Source organism: Schistocerca serialis, chromosome 2, assembly GCF_023864345.2.
Source record: "Schistocerca serialis cubense isolate TAMUIC-IGC-003099 chromosome 2, iqSchSeri2.2, whole genome shotgun sequence".
Taxonomy (NCBI): Eukaryota; Metazoa; Arthropoda; class Insecta; order Orthoptera; family Acrididae; genus Schistocerca; species Schistocerca serialis.
This window is the reverse complement of record NC_064639.1, coordinates 500,200,473-500,221,757: the sequence shown is the minus strand read 5'-3', so window position 1 is coordinate 500,221,757 and position 21,285 is coordinate 500,200,473. Positions and strand designations below refer to the sequence as shown.

Below are 21,285 nucleotides of genomic sequence, written 5' to 3'. Positions count from 1 at the left end.
AGACCATGGAGGTAAAATTAGAGAGATTGTCGCTCGCACGATGGATTCATAGGAATCATTCTTCCCACGAACCAATCGCGAATGGAACAGGAAGAGTGGGAAGTGACAGTGGTACGCCAAATACCCTCCTCCACGCACCGCAAGGTGCCTTGTCTACACACCGTAAGGTGCCATGCGGAGTATAGATGTAGATGTAGAACAGGGAAACCAGAAAAGACATGGGATGGTAAATTACTGAAGCGCTTCATGTACGCCTCCCTCGACACAATCTGGGCAAACCTTTTCTTCCTGCACAGGTTCTGAGGACGCTGAGAATGAGGAATCTATTTGATCCTGTGTCGGCTTCTACTATATGGGCCAAACATAGGACACACATTGTGAATTCCATTGAAGCTGGTGTTACATTACAAGGATGATGAAGGCAGTTTTTCGTGCCGTCCATTTTGGGGGCGATGACTGCGAGAGTGAAAGATTTATTGAGTGTTCGATATTTTTGGCTTCAGTGCCCGTAATCTATGAAAGCAATAATGTTACTTAGTTAAGTACGTACGAGGAAAAAAACTCTGATGGTCTTGATTTCCGAAACGTTCCTACTCGCTGGAAAAAAAATAAAAAGGAATATTATGTATACTAAAATCGGGTCGGTATGAGTAAAGATTTCAGAGTGGAATACGAGCGCGATGGGTCACCCATCTACATCTACATACATACTCCGCAAGCCACCATATGGCGCATTGTGAAGGTTATTATGTACCACTGACCGTTATTACTTTTCCTGTTCCACATGCAAATAGAGGAAAGAAAAAACGATAGTATAGAGCCTCCGCGAGAGCCCTAATTTATCTTGTCTTCGCAGTCCTTACGCGAAATATATGTTGGTGTCGTTCTGCCGTCAGCGGCAAATTCTAGTATTCTAAATTTTCTCATTAGTGTGATTCTTCTGTTTCTCTCGACGTATTTGTTTATCGAACAGCCTATGGGTGTACTACCGGGTCACAGTGTCCAACGGGCAGTGTGTTACATAACCGCTTGTCAGCTTCTGTCTATCTGGGTGAATCTTCCGAAAACTCTCTACCAAGACTTCTCAAAAATGATTACCAAACAAACTTATTCCTAATTTAAACTTTATGTACCGTGCAAAACTCTGACTATGCTGACTTATACAAGGACTTAATATGATTTGCTCAAAAATGTCTACAAACTGAGGCTAACTGTTTCTATAGAAATGCAGTGCAACCCTGAATGCAACTTCACTTTTGAAATCAATGCGCAACTGAACATAAACAGAAATTCCTGGCCCTAAACTGTATTTTTACTTACCTCGTGCCTTGACGAACATTTCTCGAAAGCAGCGCACAGTGTACAGGAGCAAAGCAACATTAAAAAACTACGATTGAAATTCCTTAAAAGTGCAATGTGCGTACGTACATAATAAACTGAATGAAGAGTGGTAACTTTAACTGATAATAAATGACTTCTGACAAAATTCAAATAAAACTTAATATTCAAAAGTAATGCTTTAAAATCAACTAAATATTCACCATAGCATTTACATAACGTGACTTCAAGAATAACTTTAAGCAAGGGGAATCTCATCTTTCTATCAGGGAAATTTGTATATCAATCCTATTATGTAAGATTCGTTACTGCAATCTTAATAACACAAAACAATGCTACGCCCTTGCGTGCTTACCTCAACCTCTCAACATTTCAGAAAAACTCAGAAGTAATCTCCTTAACTTCTCTCTACATAATTGGACCAAAAATATTCATACTCTGATTACATCAATCTCATATCACATCCGAATAAATCCAAGTCGACCATTTGCCTTGCCCCTACCGACATCACGTGCTCATTGCATTTGAATTCGCTTTACAACGTTACGCCTAGGTGTTTTACTGACGCGGAAGCAGCGCAGCACTAATACCGTATTCGACCATTACAGGATTGTTTTTCCTACTCATCCACAATAACTTACAGTTTTCTACATTTAAAGCAACCTGTCAATCACCATACTAAATAGAAATGCTGTCCTAGTCATCCTGTATTCTGCGTCACTCAAAGACAACACTTTCCCTTACACTACTATGTCATCAGCAAGCAGTCGCGGACTGCTGCTCAATCTATCAATCAGATCGTTTATCTAGGCAGTGAAAAGGAGCGGTCTTGTCACGTTTCCCTGGGGCACTCCTGACGATACCCTTGTCTCTGATGTGCGCTCGCCATTGAGGAGTACGTACTGAATTGTATTACGGTGCAGCTCTTCTGCCGTCGAGGACAACGCACTAGGCTGTATTAGAAATTTTCGAACCACTCACACATCTCAGAAACCCATTCAGTATTCTCAGACCTCCGTTAACAGTCTGCTGTGGGGCTCTGTGTAAACGCTTCCCGGAAATTTAGGTTCAAAAATGGCTCTAAGCACTATGGCACTTAACATCTGAGGTCATCAGTCCCGTAGACTTAGAACTACTTAAACCTAACTAACCTAAGGACGTCACACACACCCATGCCCGAGGCAGGATTCGAACCTGCGACCGTAGCAGCAGCGCGGTTCCGGACTGAAGCTCCTAAAACCGCTCGGCCATAGCGGCCAGCACACACCATTACACAACAAAGGAAACAGAAGTAATCCGCTGAACGACAGGCACATATTACTTACTCTATTGCGGCCGGCCTCAGCGGCCGGCGCGGAAATGTATGAATATGGAATCCGCCTGTTGCGCATCATTCATACTCAGCAGTATACCAAGTGAGGAAAGGACAAGCAGAGTTTCGCTTGAGCGATGGCTCCTAAGCCCCTGCTACTTTGTGGACAGAAGCTTTTCTGTCGACAGAAGTTAATTATACTCGAACGTAGACTAGGTTATGCTCAAGAATTCTGCAGCGTGTCGCTCGAAGTAAAGATGGTGCTGAGGCACTGGCACAGATGCCGGTCCAGATTGCGGGCGGAGATTCTGCTGCCCCTACTGTGTGTGTGTGTGTGTGTGTGTGTTGAGAAACCGACAAAGCGCTCCGTCGCGCAGCAGCAGGAAGCAAAACCGCCGTTTCGCAACGTTGCTGCCTGCACGCTTCATAGGCTTCTCGACTCTTTGCACATGTGTGAATGTGTACACTCTCTCGCTTACTGAAAGGGCTTTAACCCGAGGATTGTACATCTTTGAAACTGTCACACGAAATGTAGGCTACGGCGTGAGTGACCCAGAATTCTTTTATTTTGGGATGTCTTTGTGGTACCAACATACAGAAAAAAGTACGTAAAAAAATCAAGGTACGCAGAAGACCTGCGAAGGTAGGAGGGATGTACTGCCGGAGGCAAAGCTGTGAGGGCGGCTCGTGAGGTATGCCTTGATTACTGATGCGGCAGAAAATTTGCCTGCGAAAGGCTGCGATTTTATTACTTTTCTTGCCAGAAACGCACTCCTGAAGTTTGTCGCTCTTCATTAGTTTTGTGGTTCAGATTTGACAACCCAGTAACAAACATGGCGATGCTTGATTTCTTGCAACTACAACAGTAAGCAAAAGCTGTTCAAAACGAAATTTATTCCACGGTTTTCTTTCAGAATAGCTAGAGTGAGATGTGTGTGACAGACTGACGTCAATCAGTTTCTGTCTGAACGTCAACTCGGATCATGAGTACATAATCCACTCATGTAACTAATATTAACGGGCCTGTATTAAGAAGGCCGTCCTTTTTATGTTTTTTTGTGATTTAAGTGTTACCGAGTGCATTATCATTAGTTGCACAGCCCTCAGTTTTAACAACAATGATATTATCACGAGTGATAAATTTTGTGTCATTCGCGCTGGTCAGGTGATGAAATCGCGCAAAACATAAAAATTGTGACGGAGAGTTGGTGATGAATAGCAGAAAATTATGGCTGCTCCACTTGTTGCGAGTGTAGAGAGGCTGCGTTACTGCTGCAGCTACAAGACGGCTCACCCGCACTGAAAAGATGGGAAACAGACGAAAGCAGCGAGGCCCGCCAGAGCACTGCAGGGCCGCGGATCTGCCACGCGAGGCCTCCGTCAATCGTCTGAGAGTGGGCCGAGCCACAGAGTATAAAAATCTATGGAGTGAGCATCCGGATGCGCAGAATGATAATTCCGTGAGGAACATCTGCTGCAGCTCAAGTCACGTGATTTTGGGACGTCGCATTTTTGCCCGTACTGCGCTTAGCGCATTTTGAGGGTTATTACTTCGCTGCTACAGACAGATTACCTCCAGAAATACCGTGAAGCTTTGTGTACGTGTTTTACAGACATCTTAGCGATTTGATGCCAGGAATGAAGTTGGCTTAGAAATGTGATGAGCAGAGCTATTGTGCTTCTTCGCCACAGCATCGTAGCTCAAATTCTACTTTATTTGTTTTTTTCTGTAATGGGGTAATAAGTGAGAGCCAACAATATCTTTTTACGTTTTGTATTGAATTTTTTCAGAATCTCGAGTCTCTGCTCTAATTAATTACGTTATAATACTTTAGACGCCGCCGAACTATGAAATTGTTACAATAAATACGGTAAGCGATATGCACCACCTTCTTATTCATTATTATTTCAAGTTTTTCTTTATTCACTCTTCTGCTTTTTACAGATAAGTAAAAAATGTATAACATTTTTTCGCCATGTCAAAAGAAAAGTAAAACCATACACCACGCACAAAAAATGAAAAATATATTTTCAGTACTCGAATTTTGGAATAAGAAAATAATTGACAACCAACAAAGTTTTTTTGTTTTGTTTTCTGTTGCACTGATTCATATTGTCGAATCTGTTCTAATTAATAACGTTACAGTGGAACTAGACAGGAAACCGTTTCAAACAGAAATACAGGGTGTTTCAAAAAGAATATACGTATTTGGAATGCATGTATTTATGAGACTTTAAGACATACGAATATGAAGCTTAACACACAAATTTACGAACCTATCAAGTTCAGATTACAGCTGTTCAATGTGTCCTCCATCAGCGACACGAGCAATATAACATCGATACTCAAATTCCTCCTATATTCGGGCAAGCATGTCCTTCGTCACCGATGTTATGGCAGTACGGATCCTGTTCTTCGACTCTTCCAGTTTCTGTGGCAGTGGTGGTATATGAACGTTGTCTTTAACGAAACCCCAAAGGAAGAAGTCAGAGGATGTCAAATCCGGTGACCATATGGCCCAGCTGAGACATGCAAAGTCGCCAGCTCCTTGACAACCCATTCAAAGGGTCGGTAGAGTTTCATTCAGATATTCACGCACTTGGCGACTCCAGTGAGGGAGTGCCCCGTCTTGTTGAAAAATGAAGTTGTCTTCGTGCAGCCTCGGAAACATCCTGTATTGTAACATAGCGATATACTGCTGACCGTTAACCGTGTTTCCGTCAGAGAAGACTGGGCCGTAAACAGATGATCGGGATTTCGCACAAAACAAATTGACTTTGGGCGAATCTCGCACATGTTCAGTGGCTGCTTATGGGTTCTGTAGGCCCCAAATTCGATCACTGTGTTTGTCTAGCTGACCACTAACATGGAAAGTCGCTTCATCACTGAACACGATGCGTTGTCCGAAAGAGTTATCATTGTCAATAGCATCAAGAATCTCGTTACAAAATACCATACGTTTGCGTTTGTCTTCAGGACGTAGAGCTTGTAACAGTTGGATCTTGTACGGCGTCATATCCAAACGAGTCTCAAAACACGCCAAATTGTTGCTGTAGGCAGTTGTAACTCCCGACTGACATGACGAGTTGATTTTGAAGGACTACGTTGGAAAGCAGTTTCAATTCGTGCAATATTTTCTTCAGGAACACGAGGGCGGCCAGAACTCTTTCCTTTATATACGCATCCTGTATGTAGAAACTGTCGATACCTTCTGTGTATGTTCCACCCATTCGGAGGATCAATTTGGTACCTCAACCTGAAACGTCTTTGCACTGTAATCATGGAATTGCACTTCGCAAACTCGAGAACACAAAATGATTTCTGCTGCAGAGTGGTCATTTGAAACATATGACGGTTACCAAGCAAAACATAAGACAACTGACATCTAGTGGATATTAATATAAACTAGACTATGTAGTCGTTTCTCCAACGGCCGAGCAGAGGCGCAGCGATCGGTAGTTTGGACAAATAATACTTTGTAATACGTATATCCTTTTTGAAACACTCTGTACTTAGAAACACACAAGGGTTTGAGAACCCGCATAAACTGGAGTAGATAATCAGACTGTCACGTACAAATTTTATCTCCATATGGACATAGCACCACAATGTATCATTGACTGGCAGTTTAATCAAACACACTTACAAATTTATCTAGCACTTGTCTCGTAAACACACGGCCAAAAATGACAGAAATTGGTATCTCTACAATAAGTCTTTATAATATCGTGTCTCGATATGTTTCAACATAACGACTTGCCCTATGCGGTATTTACAATTATACATTTTTTGTGCGTTCCTATAAAAAGTAAGTGGTCATCCGTTCACATACTTCTCTTTACATCCGTAGCGATAACAATACTGCACCATAGCAGTTACTAAAACTCAAACGTACAGAAACATGTACGAGGGTTGGAATGTAAAGAGTGGCAACTATTTATTCATAGCCAATACAAAACAGCTACATGTTTGCACCTGTTGCTGTCCTTTAAAGTGGTCACCAGCGTTGTGTAGAACCCGTTGCCAGCAATGTCGAAGGCGTAGTATACCGTTAGCAGAGCCCGTTCTGTTGATGGTTGGAATGGAGCGGTCTACTGCCTGTCGAATCTCTGGAACAGTACTGAAGCGAATGCCTCGAATTGGTTCCTTCATCTTCGGAATCAAATCAAAGTCACAAGGACTTAAGTCCGGGGAATATGGTGGATGGTACTGTACTTCTCAATCCCATCGACCGAAGAGAGCAGCATTGTCGTGCAAAATGATGGGTAGGTTGCGCAGAAAGTGTCGGCGCTTCTTTCGTAAAGCTGGTGGCAGGTGATGTTCCAAAAACGAAAAATAATACTGTGCATTGACGGTCTACCGTGGAGGAACGTAATGCGTTAGGATAACACCATCACAGTCGTACACGAAAATCACCATAACTTTCACTTTCGCGACGACCCATAATGACGCCATTCGTTAGATTGGCGTTTCAGTTTTGGCTCATACGATGTGGCCCATGTCTGGTCCAGTGTTACGATACGGCGTAAGAAAGCCTCTCCTTCGTGCTCATAGCCTAAGCAACGTCGTAACGCATCCATTTCTGCATTTCCGTCAATTCATGCGGAACCCATTGATGCAGTTTTTCGCATGCTCAGGCATTCCTTCAGGATGCGAAGCACAATCGTATGCGCTAATCTGGTTTCATGGCGAGCTCACGACTCGTATGGCGTCGATCACTGTCCCCTAACGCGGCAACAGCATGCACGTCTTCTTCTGAGAAGCTAGGACGACTTGCCCGATGCATGTCTGCCACAGTTTGCCGAACTTCGTTGAAGGCTTTTACCCAGTGTGCCACTGCTCTGTACGGCAATGCCGATTCCCCGCACGCCTCTTGAAGACGTTGATGACACTGTCGTGCTGTACGACCTCTGGCACACTCGATCTTAATCCAATTCCGTTGTTCCTATTTCTAAAACATAGTGACACCGTTACGCTAGACCGCTCGCTCACAAGCGACTGTGTTTCCCTCGATTGTGTACACCCCGGTGACGTGGGACGGGCTAAAAATTGGTTCAAATGGCTCTGAGCACTATGGGACTTAACTTCTGAGGTCATCAGTCCCCTAGAACTTAGAACTACTTAAACCTAACTAACCTAAGGACATCACACGTATCCATGCCCGAGGCAGGATTCGAACCTGCGACCGTAGCGATCGCGCGGTTCCAGACCGTAGCGCCTAGAACCGCTCGGTCACTCCGGCCGGCGGAGCGGGCAAGTCCATTTGCTCGGAGGTAAGGTAGGTATGTTAACAACGTGTGCTATCAGCGACAATAGAAGATTCCATTGCATAGTGTCTCCACAGCAGTGTTGCCACTATTTAAGATCCAACCTACGTATAAAGCAAGGCGATTACGTGTAATATTTATGTTTCGCTGTTGCCGCAAATTCTAGACAAGCACTATCGTCCCAAAATCACGTGACTAGCCAGGTTTGATGTTAAGAATGCAATAGGCTACGCTCACTCCATACATACACACACTCTATGGGCAGAGCGTCCGCAGAAGGCCTGCGTCGGCACAGCCAGTCGGCTCCGGGCCTGTCTCTGATGTACGCGCTGTCTACGAGAGGGTCTACTTTCCACGGAAAAGAGTCACTTTGCTGTCACGCTTATACTTTTTACGCATACTTCAGTTGACTGCCACTGACCGAAGCAGGGCAGCCTCCTTGTTCTATGCAAGTTCGCGCACTCCCTCTCTAAAAGATCTCATCGTCCAAGGCACACTCTCCCTTCCCCTGCTTCCTCTCTTATGCCCACCCCCGTCTCTCTTTTCACTTTTTTTCCAGCTGAATAGAGACTTATACATCCATCAACATACATATATTTCACCAAATATACGAGGGCCTGATGGAATACAATACCCTGGAATTTTTTATTCAGTTCTCAATAGCGGTTGAGATATTACTGCCATACATATTACTCCGTCGGCTTCCCGCTTCGCTGACGAAAGTTGCAACCCACTGCCGCTACAAGGTGTAACATGGCGATTTATAAAGTAACTGTGTTGGTGCGTGATAAACAGCGTGCTGTAATCGAGTTTATAACCGCAAACAACGTGCCGCCGGCCGCGGTGGGCGAGCGGTTCTTCAGTCCGGAACAGCGCGACTGCTACGGTCGCAGGTTCGAAACCTGCCTCGGGCATGTATGTGTGTGACGTCCTTAGGTTAGTTAGGTTTGAGTAGTTCTAAGTTCTAGGAGACTGATGACCTCAGATGTTAAGTCCGATAGTGCTCAGAGCCAAAAAAAAAATGTGCCTTCGATTGAAATCTGTACAACAATGAAAGCTTTGAGAGTGAGAGTGATGGGTTCCTTGACAAAATTTTGAAGATGATCGAAGCATGGTTCGCCATTTTGACCTCGAAAACAAGAGAGCAACAAAGGTGTTCCGTCACAAAGGGCCACGGACGCCAAAAAGGTTCAAGACCGTGCCATTAACAGGCAAAGTCATACTCGCACTGTTCTGGGGTATTCAAAGTGTGATGCATACTCGTTCACCGGCCCTGCTTAATAATAATCTGCCCTTTGTCGAAGTCGGTTATCACAATGGAATTCTCCATTTGCAGCCCACATCTTCGCTAGGGTGATCCCCTGTCAGTGTCTGCTCCGCTTACCTCCTTCTGTTACCGCATCATGTGCCTGCAACGCCATCAGGCGACAGCCAACGTAGCGGTGGGCAGTGGTCATAATATTTTGGCTTATCAGTGTATATCATGTAAAGATACAAATTTACAGCTATCGATTTTCTGTGTTACATCAAAAGGCAAACTGCACTTTAGTTAAAAATGAATATAATAGGTGATGAACTTCAAAATACACTAAACCGAGGCACTATAACACAGTAACCAAACCAGGACGACTTTTGGGACGGAAGCACTCATTGTAAACGGGAGGAGACACACTCACGAAATCCACGATAGATGCATGGCTTGGCCAGAAATGAAAGAGACAGAAGCGGGAGCTCCAAGTGGCCAAGAGTTTGTAGCGTATAGCGTTTTCCGCGTGCGTCGGACGAGGATAGGCACAGAGGAAAGAATACAGAACGATGATCCGACGGTCGTGGGGTCGAGTCCTTGTGAGGAGACCTCTTTTTTCTTTCGATTTTTACGTTTCCTACGCTGCAAGCAAACCGAAATAATGCTCAATATATTGTGTTTATTAAGGTTTCTATAAAAGGCATGAAAGGGAAAGGTAGAAGAAAATTACAGCAACGACAGGGACTCTTAAAATAAATTTCCAGGAAGGGATTGTAAAGCGTACACGAGAACTTCGCACATAAAATTACATTCATTTATTATTTTGCACTTGATGATTTACACGTTCTGGAGTTATATCTATCGTAAAACCAGGAGAAGCAGTAATTTTCTCGGCATCTTGCGCACTTAATAAATGCTGCATTTTTACAATTACGTGCTTGTTTAAGTTTCTATAGAAAAATAAACTTGGTTTACATTCGTAGGAGGTTCTTTGTCGTTGCACAATTTGGCAGCAAACTGCTCTTTAACACTGCTCGAAGGTCAAAATTAAACTGATGGCATGCGAAGTCCCGTGCGCTTTCATTACAATTCCTTCTTGAAAAGTTGTTTGCAGAGTCCTCGTGAACACTGGAATTACAAACTTCCCTTGAAATTTTATTTTCTACCTCAAATTTTCCTTTGGGTTTCCTTTTCATGGCTTCTGTGAAAACATTAATAAACACAATATATTGAGCACTGTTTCGGTTTATTTCAATTGTAGTTACGTATAAATAGATAACGGAAAAACTGTTTCCTCATAGGAACTAGACCCCACGACCACTTTCTGTTGTAAGTCCTCTTACTCTAAAATACTGAATGAATATAGTCTGGGTAATTTGTGCGCCAAGTGTTACGCTGCCTCAAGACACATACACAGTGTCTGATGCTCGCCTTGTTGTTAAACGTAAGATTACATCTCTTAACGAGTAGCTGATGACAGCATTTTAATTTTTTTAAATTTGGTAAATAATTATATGAAATAATGAAAACCAAGCCGTTAGACAGACAACCTACAATAGGAACCGGGGCACGGTGTGACGACTTCAGTCGTTTAGTAACACTGATTATGGCTTTAGTGCCAAATGGTAACTTGTTTGGTTCTTTTTTGTGAATAGAAATGTAATGATGGAAGCTAGCTCTGTGAAACATGCAGTGTGCTGAATAAATTAATTCAGAGTGGCGGACGTTGAATTCCCTAGTCACACTTAGCTTTCTTACTGAGTCGTGGTCAGACAAGATTTTTAGATACTGACGTTCTCTCGTTCCAGTTTAAATGGTAAAAAAGCTACCGCCAGTGCCAGTTGTTCCCAAACTGCGGGTAATTACCTTCTGAGGGGCGATATCAAATTTTATGAGGAGTAAAAGCAAAATGATTCGATTATGTTTCGGTCACGAAACGAAATTATTTTTAAACGATTAACAGTATTTCATAACACTGTTGAGCCGTGGTAAAAATTGCTGTTTTGAAGAGCGCGACGCAGGGCGTAGTGTGAAGCAGTCGCCCTCCGTTTCTGGCGGTGGCGCCGCTGTGACAATCGCAGTTTTGGCGTCTCCCTCTGGTGGGGAAGGGGAAAGGTTGCCTGTTCACGTGCATTTAAGGGGCGCTATGAGCTCGCCAGTCGGTCAGTCAGTCTGGGTCAGTCTCTCGTCCACAGCTTGCTAGTCCGTGTCTCGTCCGCATTTGTTAGGCAGTTAGTGTCTGTCTGTCGTTCGGAGTGCTAGTATGTCAGTCGTTCGGATCAACCTATAAAGCTGGCAAAATGAGAGTCTTTCCACTCCACCAGTAAGAGAACTCAGCGAGTGGTCGCCTGGTCGCCCGGTCTGAGTCTGCGCGTTAAGCCGTCGGCACACGGACCGTGCTGCCGAACGTTAACGTTGGGCGTGCCCAGTTCAACGTGCTGCTCAACGCTCAGGAATGATGCGACTTGTGCATACGGTACGTGGACCCCAACGTGGTATACGCGATCGCAACGCACTCAAGCGACAGTTGAGGGATGTTTCTAGTTCGTTAATCACACTGTTTACTCAACGGGCGCGTAAAATTCCCACGTTAGCTCTATTAAAATGCACATTTCTTCCATCGTCCACGAAAAGGAAAGTACCATCTCCAATCAATAAGGACACAGGCTTATAAAAGTTCCATTACAAGCAGTGCGTTACAAAATTGGAATACTTTCCGCATAAGATAAACATTATTTCATCATTCCCACATTTTAGTAAAACCCCAAGGTCAGTCTTACTTGATCACTGTTCGTACCCAGTAGCAGAATATTTGCAACATGTCAATTACGAAGCGTAAAAGAAAAAGGAGAAAAAATACCTTTATACATGTAGCGTAAGCTGTCCTTTAGATTAAGCCAATCGAACAGTCACCCCTCAAAAAAAGGTGAACTTGTATTTACATAAAATCAAACATTACAGTCTATACTTATATTAAACTAATAATAAAGTATCAGAACCTAATAAAAACACGAATGTTAGGAAAAAAAAATTTGTCGTGTCAGGACGCGAACCACCGCCCCAACAAGAAAAAAAGCCTCATTAGTATACAATGATGCTATTCATTACGCTATACCAACATCACGTCTGCTGTATCTAATGATAGTACCTTACGTCTTGCTAGAAACTTTAATCGTAGATATTTTATTAACTAAAATTTAATTATAACACATTGTACCAAGAACAATGCGTTTTGGGTGGATCTTCAGTGTGTCGCTGCCTTCAAATAGCCTACTCTCATTATACGCAAGTTACAATAATTATTTTGCCGCGAATATGATGTTTCTCATTATTTTATTGGAACGAATCACACAGTTAACAATGAGTTTTGCAGTGATTCTCAATTTGCTGGTGCTCGGAACGGCATATATACGTATAGGCTTGAAATGAATGACAATATGGCGCGTCACAACTCTGTACTGAAGGGAGACGGCGTGCGTGTGACGTAGGTGGCGTTGTGCCATGTCATTGGTCAACGCTCAGACGCACACTGAGAATATCTGACATGACAGATATTGCTCTGCACGTTCGGAAAGACTCCCGAGCGTGCTATTCCATGCTGTGACGTCAGAAACTCGGCACGCTCAACGCTCAACGTTCGGATGCACGGTCCGTGTGCCGACGGCTTTAGGCTGCCAGTCTGCTCGAGTTTGCTCAGGCAATGGTCATTGGCGGTTGAATCGATCGGTTGGTCGGTCGCGCACTGAGACACAAGATGACTTGTCCGTCTTGAGCGTCGTCGCGTTTGAGGTTGTCACGTGAGTCCAGTGGACCACGGCGTATAGCGAGGGGTAGTGGCTTCGCGGTCGACACGAGAGCAACAGGAGTCAACCCACGACATCAGTCTAGCCGGTGCGAGCTGCGACGCCGTAAGACGGGAGATCGGCGCGCCTTCCTGCGTCCGTTGAAGCGGCTGGCAGCGGACGGTTCGTGAGAGCGCTTTGGGGGTGCTGCGCCAGGTCTTCTCGAGAAATCGCAGTTTATTAGAAGTTAAGTGATCGGTGATATGTTGTTTGATTCACTCTTGTTAAATTCTACTTGTTTTCTTGGTGAGGTCACCAGCCGTTTTGCTTTGGGGTCGTCCCACCACTCTTCTCCGTTTGCCCACCCGCGGGAAGGTGGTTGTTTATTAATTGGGTGGTCCGTTTGTCCCTTGTGGAGTAGCGGCGGGTTAGAGCAACCTGCGGTTCGGGTTGTTCGGTGATCTCCCTATCAATCTACCGTGCGTTAGTAGCTGCCTCTGTCATGTTTGTCGGATTTGGTGTGTTGACGAATTTATTGCTTGGAGTGTAATGGCCTAATACCTGAAATATGTTTTGATCTTTGGAAACGTTGATATTATTGCCTATGATCTTGAGAGGCGCTATCTGTGTACTGCAGAGCATCTTAACTATTGTTTGGCAAACCTTGTAGAATTTTATATAAGATTGCATTTCCTGGACTTGTATTTAAATGATCATTTTAGTATATAAAGTTGCTTCCCTTTCACCGTAAGACTTTTCTTAGAAGTTAAAATCAAGTTGCACCTTCGGTAGCAAGGTTAACATTTTTATTGTTTGTGTTTTGTACCATTTCCATCCCTCCTACAGGGGGTGCATAGTTTGTGTGCTTGTGTAAATTGTTAAAACTCTTAATTTGAAGTAATCTGGTGTGTTGCAGATTTGCACCGGTGTAGTCTTTCAGAGGCTGTTGTGAGCGGTCGTAGCTACAGGCGTGTCAAAAGGGAGAGGCAAGGTTCTCTGCCCGACAGCTCATACAGTCAAAACTCGTTTCTTTCTGCCTCTGAATAAATTGTAACTTTGATATTTAGAGGGTGCTTTCTGATTATAATTTTAAATCTGTTTCTTTCAAAAAATGCTTTTAGGCACCATTAAAGTGAATAAAATTTCCATTTGTTAAAAGGAATTTGGTTATGATTTCATCAGTTACTCCTTGGCAACTACTTTCATGCTTACATAGTGTGATTAAATGTGTTAATGTTCTTGATGAATCGCTAGTAAATAAAATAAATTCTTAAGAATATTCTTTGAAAATAAATCACGGTTCAACTGTAATATGCTTTACATACAATGAGGTGGCAAAAGTCATCGGATAGCGATATGCACATACACAGACGGCAGTGGTATCGCAATGTACAGAAGGGCAGTGCATTGGCGGAGCTATCACTCGTACTCAGGTGACTCATGTGCAAAGGTTTACACGGCAAGACGACGGGAACTGTCACACTCTGAACGCGGAATGGTAGTTGGAGCTAGACGTAAGGGGCATTCAGTTTCTGAAATCGTTAGGTAATTCAATATTCCGAAATCCGTAGTGTCAAGTGTATGCCGATAATACCAAATTTCAGGCATTACCTCTCACTACAGAGAACGCAGTGACAGACGGCCTTCACTTAATGGCCGAGAGCAGTTGCGTTTGCGTAAGGTTGTCAGTGCTAACACAAAGGCAATACTGCATGAAATAACCGCAGAAATCAATCTAAAACTTACAATGAACGTATCCGTTACGACAGTACCGCGGAATTCGGCATTAGTGGGCTATGGCAGCAGACGACCGACGCGAGTGCATTTCCTAATGTCACGACATCGCTTGCAGCGCCTCTCCTGGGCTTGTGACCATATCGGTTGGACCCTAGACGACTGGAAAACCGTGGCCTGGTCCGATAAGTTCCGATTTCAGTTGGTACGAGCTGAAGGTATATTTCAAGTGTGGTACAGACCCCACGAAGCCATGGACCCAGACTGTCAACAAAAAAGCTGTGCAAGCTGGTGGTGGCTCCGCAATGGTGTGGACTGAGTTTATATAGAACGGACTGAATTGCCTGGTTCAACTGAACCGATCATTGACTGGAAGAGGTTACGTTGACGTCTTGGAGACGATCTGTAGCCATCTAGGGACTTCCTGTTGCGAAAGATGTCACAGGGCCACAATTGTTCGCGATTGGTTTGAAGATCACTCTGGATAATTCGAGCGAATGATCTGGCTACCCAGATCGTCCGACATGAATCCCATCGAAAGTTTATGGGACATAATCGAGAGGTGAGTTCGTGCACAAGATCCTGCACCGGCAACACTTTCGCAGTTATGGGACGCTATAGAGGCAGCATGGCTCAATATTTCTGCAGGGGACTTCCAACGATTGTAGAATTCATACCACGTCGAATTGTTGCACTACACCGAGCAGGAGGACTTCCGACATGATATTAAGAGGATCCAATAGCTTGTCACCTTAACGTAAGTCACCAATAATTACAAAAAAAAAACTGGTGTTAACTCCGGAAATTATGTGGTGCAGGCTGCAGCTTGCAAATTGTATGTATCTTCCTCACGTAGTCCACCCACTATACATATGCATTCTCCTTTGTACCATGCATCTATGACAATAAAATAGAGACATATGCATTACATATGGTTATACATCTCATAAAAATGTCTTCTGATAGTTACAGGTCGTTCGGACCAAAAATTGCTTCGTTATTCATTTCACAACATATAAACGAACTGATTGACAGCACAACACAACAGTAACTATGTAATGGCCTCTACGCGGTTGATGGCCTGCACTGTATTATTATTATTACCTATTATTAGTGGCAGTGGTCTGTCACAAAGCGTTGGCAACCTGAAGTCTTCCAATTTCTGTCAGCGGAGAAGCAAAGACTCTAGTAATTAAGTGATACATAAACAACAAGTATAGGGCACACTTTTTAACTTGGTTTCTTGTAAATGGGACTGCAAGGTGTGGGTAACGCAGGTGTTGTTAGGGAGAGGAGTGGTGCAGAGGGAGCATGTTTTGTAGTAAGAGTCTAGTCACAACGTAGATACTCATCTTTTTTTACTGAGAAGAAGCTGTAGGCAGCACTGCCGATGCACTGAGAACTGCTTCATTATTCTATAAGAAAATAACAACATCAGTTGTCTCTTTAATTTATGGTTCAATAAATTAATGATAAATGCCAAATAGTCATTTATCGTTTGTCATTTTAAAAATAAAAGTGTTCAAAGAATTTTTTTCATTCTAAAGTTTAGTACGGCGCCATTGTTGCTGATGGCTGCAGGGGGAGAGGAGGCTACCAGGCAGTACCTGATTACGCCTCGAGCAGCTGCCTGACCTCAGACACTTGCGCTCCGTGAACTCAGCCAACACTCAAACGCTCCGCGTGTCCACGGAATACTGGCTGGTGGCAGATTTGCACAGCCGGCGCCGGAGAAAGTGTGGGCGGGTTGAGTCACGGGCGCTCAGGCCGCCCCGATCCCAATGGCGCAGCTTTCGCTCCGGAGCCCGGCAGGAGCCGTTTCCGCTAGAACTGTCACTCGCCGCCTGCCCTGCCTTTATCTCCCATCGACAGCGAGCGGCGTCGGCCGCCCAAAGACCCGGTTCTTGCTCTCTCTCTCTCTCTCTCTCTCTCTCTCTCTCTCTCTGTGTGTGTGTGTGTGTGTGTGTGTGTGTGTGTGTGTGTGTGTGTGTGTGTGTGCGCGAGAGAGAGAGAGAGGGAGAATTTTAGTCCACATATCATGATGTTGGTCTTCCGGTGTTGTCATCAATCATTTGGATTAATGAGTCACAATTGGACTCACTCGTAATATATAAACCAGCGGAAAAATGCTCCTATCGGAGCACAATAATGGAGAATATACCGACTGAGAAATGGGGCAACAGCTGCCTCGCTCTGCCTTCCTCAGCACCTTTAAAAATTTTCCCAAACATTTTGGCATGCGAACATATTCGCGCCTTTTTTTTTAACATGTAACTCACCTCACACGTCCACAAACTGCAACTCACTCACACCCACTAGTCCATCGCTGTAATTTGCTCATACCCATCCACTCTCACTCTCTCATTCACCCCAACCCATTGTCATTATCTCTTTGTGCGCCTCTGTCACTGGCTCCTCCCTCACAGCCAGTCTCCTTCGTTCTGCCCTACTATTACTGTCTCCCTCTTTTGCTCTCTTACTGCTACTATCTCATTCATTCCTTCCCACTGTTTCCATCCCTTCTCCTTGTCACTATCCTCGTTGTCATTGTCATACATTCTGTCTCTCATTATCACTAGCTCTCGCCCACTTCCACATTCTCCTTCCTTTATTCCTCTCCCACTGGCACTGTCTCCTTCACTCCTTTCACTGTTCTGCCACTGTCAACTTACTTCCACTGCCACTGAGTACCTCTCTTTCTCTCACGCTGCCTTTATCTCCTTCGCTCATTCTACAGGGTGTATCAAAAAGAATCATCTGATTTGGCACGTCTCTATTTCTGAAACTGATAAACATATACAACGAATTTTGTTTTTTGATGAATGGGAAACTCCAAAAAAAATTTTTCGTCCCTTTTTCGTAGGTGTTCGATATTATGCCCCCCCCCCCCCCCCCCCCCCCCATTGAGATGTACGGCATAGTCAATGCGGTATTCAAATTATTCCCATACTGCAGCGAGCACGTCTTGAGTTACAGCTTCCACAGCTGCTGTTACGCGATGTCTCAGTTCATTCATTGTTGTCAGTAACGGAGACACACACACAGAGTCTTTTACAAACCCTCACAAGAAATAACCACATTCAGTCAGGTCCGGTGACCTTGGAAGCCAATAATGTAAGGCTGATTCATTTGGTCCCGTGCGACCGATCCATCGTTCAATAAAATCCTTTGATTTAAAAATTTCCCGCACTTCCAGATGTCAGTGTGGCGGTGCCCTGTCCTGTTAAGAAATGAAGTCGTCTGAATCAGTGTCCAACTGTGGGAAAAGAAAGTTCCCAAGCATATCGAGATATGTGCTTCCTGTAACAGTGTTCTCGGCAAAGAAAAACTGACCATATAGCTTTTCCAGTGAAACTGCACAAAACACATTAAATTTTGGAGAGTCCCTCTCGTGTTGTGCAACTTCATGTAGCTCTTCCGTACCCCATATTCTCACATTATGGCGATTCAACTTTCCATTTAAATGGAATGTCACCTCGCCACTAAACATTAAGCGTGGAAGAAAACTGTCATTCTCCATCTTGCCAAGAACGAAATTACAGAACTCCACACGTTGTTATTTGTCACTTACACGAAGAGCTTGGTAGCTGAATTTGGTATGGTTTCATGTGTAAACGTCGACGCAAAACACGCCAGACGGACATCGGGGGCATGTTGAGCTGCAAAGCTGCACGGCGAACGGATTTCTGCAGACTCCTTGTGAAACCATGGCGGATGCGTTCGATGTCTGTGTCAGACACTCGGCGACGGCTCGGCGATTTGCCGTTTTCGAAAAAACCTGTTTCTCGGAAGTTTTCATGCCAGCGTCTAATGCTCTGTGCTGTAGGAGGATCCACATCATACCTAGTACGAAAGTCACGCTGAACGGTTATTACTGACCCGCTCCGTGCAAAACGTAGAACACAAAACGCTTTCCGTTGTTCGACACCGTTTTTACTTGAAGTGGGCGCACACCTCTGGTACCTAGCGAGAGCCACGGAACTTGAGAGTTTGCTCTTTCCAGCAGTACGTTGTTCACGCACATATCTCAAATAACATAATAGCTATGACTTCATAAAATCGGATGATTCTTTTTGATACACTCTGTATATCACAAGCACTGCCTACTATCTTCCAGTATTTGTTATTTTTCCGCGTCTTTCCAACTGCCATTGTGTCCTTCTCCCTCAGCATAAAAATGTGTTGTATTTAAACGACAAAATTTTTGAGAAAAGTTTTAAAATTCCTAAGGAAGATAGAATGAGGCGGCTCAGTCAAAGTCTTTTAAACAGGAGGATATTCTTGTTTTTGTGCTCCTAGGAGCATTTTCCGCTGGTTTCCTTTTTTTCTGCTACAGCAGGGCACTTAACTCATATGAAACGAACTTTATGGGTCAGTAAAATTTTCATGGTTTATTTATGTGAAATTGAAATTACGTAAAACTAATTTTACACCTCAGATCAGATTATACGCGCACAAAAATTTTGCATGTGCTTCGCTACTACAGCGTGGGGTTCCCAGAACCCTTCAGCTGATAACGCAGACACTTTACAGCGTATTTTTACATGCCATGTCCCGTTATAAACTACGTTTTCGCCTTACATCCGTTATTACGTGCTTATTTAACGCGACAGCGAGGGTACCTTTGAACCTATGTATCTCGGTAACTTCTAAAGATATCAAGAAAATTTTCCAAAGTTGTTCGAGATTGGGATATTAGGAATATATCGTAAACATTACTGTCATTTGCTGTTCATAGCCGTCTTGAAAATCGCGGCTGGATTTCGGCCCCCAAAAACCATGTTTTGGCGTGTCTCTCGACAACGGATAAAGATTTTTGAAAATGGGAAGATGTTGTTGTTGTGGTCTTCAGTCCTGAGACTGGTTTGATGCAGCTCTCCATGCTACTCTATCCTGTGCAAGCTTCTTCATCTCCCAGTACCTACAGCAACCTACATCCTTCTGAATCTGCTTAGTGTATTGATCTCTTGGTCTCCCTCTACGATTTTTACCCTCCACGCTGCCCTCCAATGCTAAATTTGTGATCCCTTGATGCCTCAAAACATGTCCTACCAACCGATCCCTTCTTCTAGTCAAGTTGTGCCACAAACTTCTCTTCTCCCCAATCCTATTCAATACCTCCTCATTAGTTACGTGATCTACCCACCTTGTCTTCAGCATTCTTCTGTAGCACCACATTTCGAAAGCTTCTATTCTCTTCTTGTCCAAACTGGTTATCGTCCATGTTTCACTTCCATACATGGCTACACTCCATACAAATACTTTCAGAAACGACTTCCTGACACTTAAATCTATACTCGATGTTAACAAATTTCTCTTCTTCAGAAACGATTTCCTTGCCACTGCCAGTCTACATTTTATATCCTCTCTACTTCGACCATCATCAGTTATTTTACTCCCTAAATAGCAAAACTCCTTTACTACTTTAAGTGTCTCATTTCCTAATCTAATCCCCTCAGCATCACCCGATTTAATTTGACTACATTCCATTATCCTCGTTTTGCTTTTGTTGATGTTCATCTTATATCCTCCTTTCAAGACACTTTCCATTCCGTTCAACTGCTCTTCCAAGTCCTTTGCTGTCTCTGACAGAATTACAATGTCATCGGCGAACCTCAAAGTTTTTATTTCTTCTCCATGAATTTTAATACCTACTCCGAATTTTTCTTTTGTTTCCTTTACTGCTTGCTCAATATACAGATTGAATAACATCGGGGAGAGGCTACAACCCTGTCTCACTCCTTTCCCAACCACTGCTTCCCTTTCATGCCCCTCGACTCTTATAACTGCCATCTGGTTTCTGTACAAATTGTAAATAGCCTTTCGCTCCCTGTATTTTACCCCTGCCACCTTCAGAATTTGAAAGAGAGTATTTCAGTTAACGTTGTCAAAAGCTTTCTCCAAGTCTACAAATGCTAGAAACGTAGGTTTGCCTTTTCTTAATCTTTCTTCTAAGATAAGTCGTAAGGTTAGTATTGCCTCACGTGTTGCAACATTTCTACGGAATCCAAACTGATCTTCCCCGAGGTCCGCTTCTACCAGTTTTTCCATTCGTCTGTAAAGAATTCGCGTTAGTATTTTGCAGCTGTGACTTATTAAACTGATAGTTCGGTAATTTTCACATCTGTCAACACCTGCTTTCTTTGGGATTGGAATTATTATATTCTTCTTGAAGTCTGCGGGTATTTCGCCTGTCTCATACATCTTGCTCACCAGATGGTAGAGTTTTGTCATGGCTGGCTCTCCCAAGGCCATCAGTAGTTCTAATGGAATGTTGTCTACTCCCGGGGCCTTGTTTCGACTCAGGTCTTTCAGTGCTCTGTCAGACTCGTCACGCAGTATCTTATCTCCCATTTCATCTTCATCTACATCCTCTTCCATTTCCATAATATTGTCCTCAAGTACATCGCCCTTGTATAAACCCTCTATATACTCCTTCCACCTTTCTGCCTTCCCTTCTTTGCTTAGAACTGGGTTGCCATCTGAGCTCTTGATATTCATACAAGTGGTTCTCTTCTCTCCAAAGGTCTCTTTAATTCTCCTGTAGGCAGTATCTATCTTACCCCTAGTGAGACAAGCCTCTACATCCTTACATTTGTCCTCTA

General features: G+C 43.7%; 1 protein-coding gene across 1 annotated transcript in view; it reads left to right on the top strand.

The window, feature by feature from the left end:
* LOC126457445 (unconventional myosin-XV) overlaps nt 1-21,285 on the top strand; it is a 945,978-nt gene that overhangs the window by 193,030 nt on the left and 731,663 nt on the right. The window lies entirely within an intron of this gene.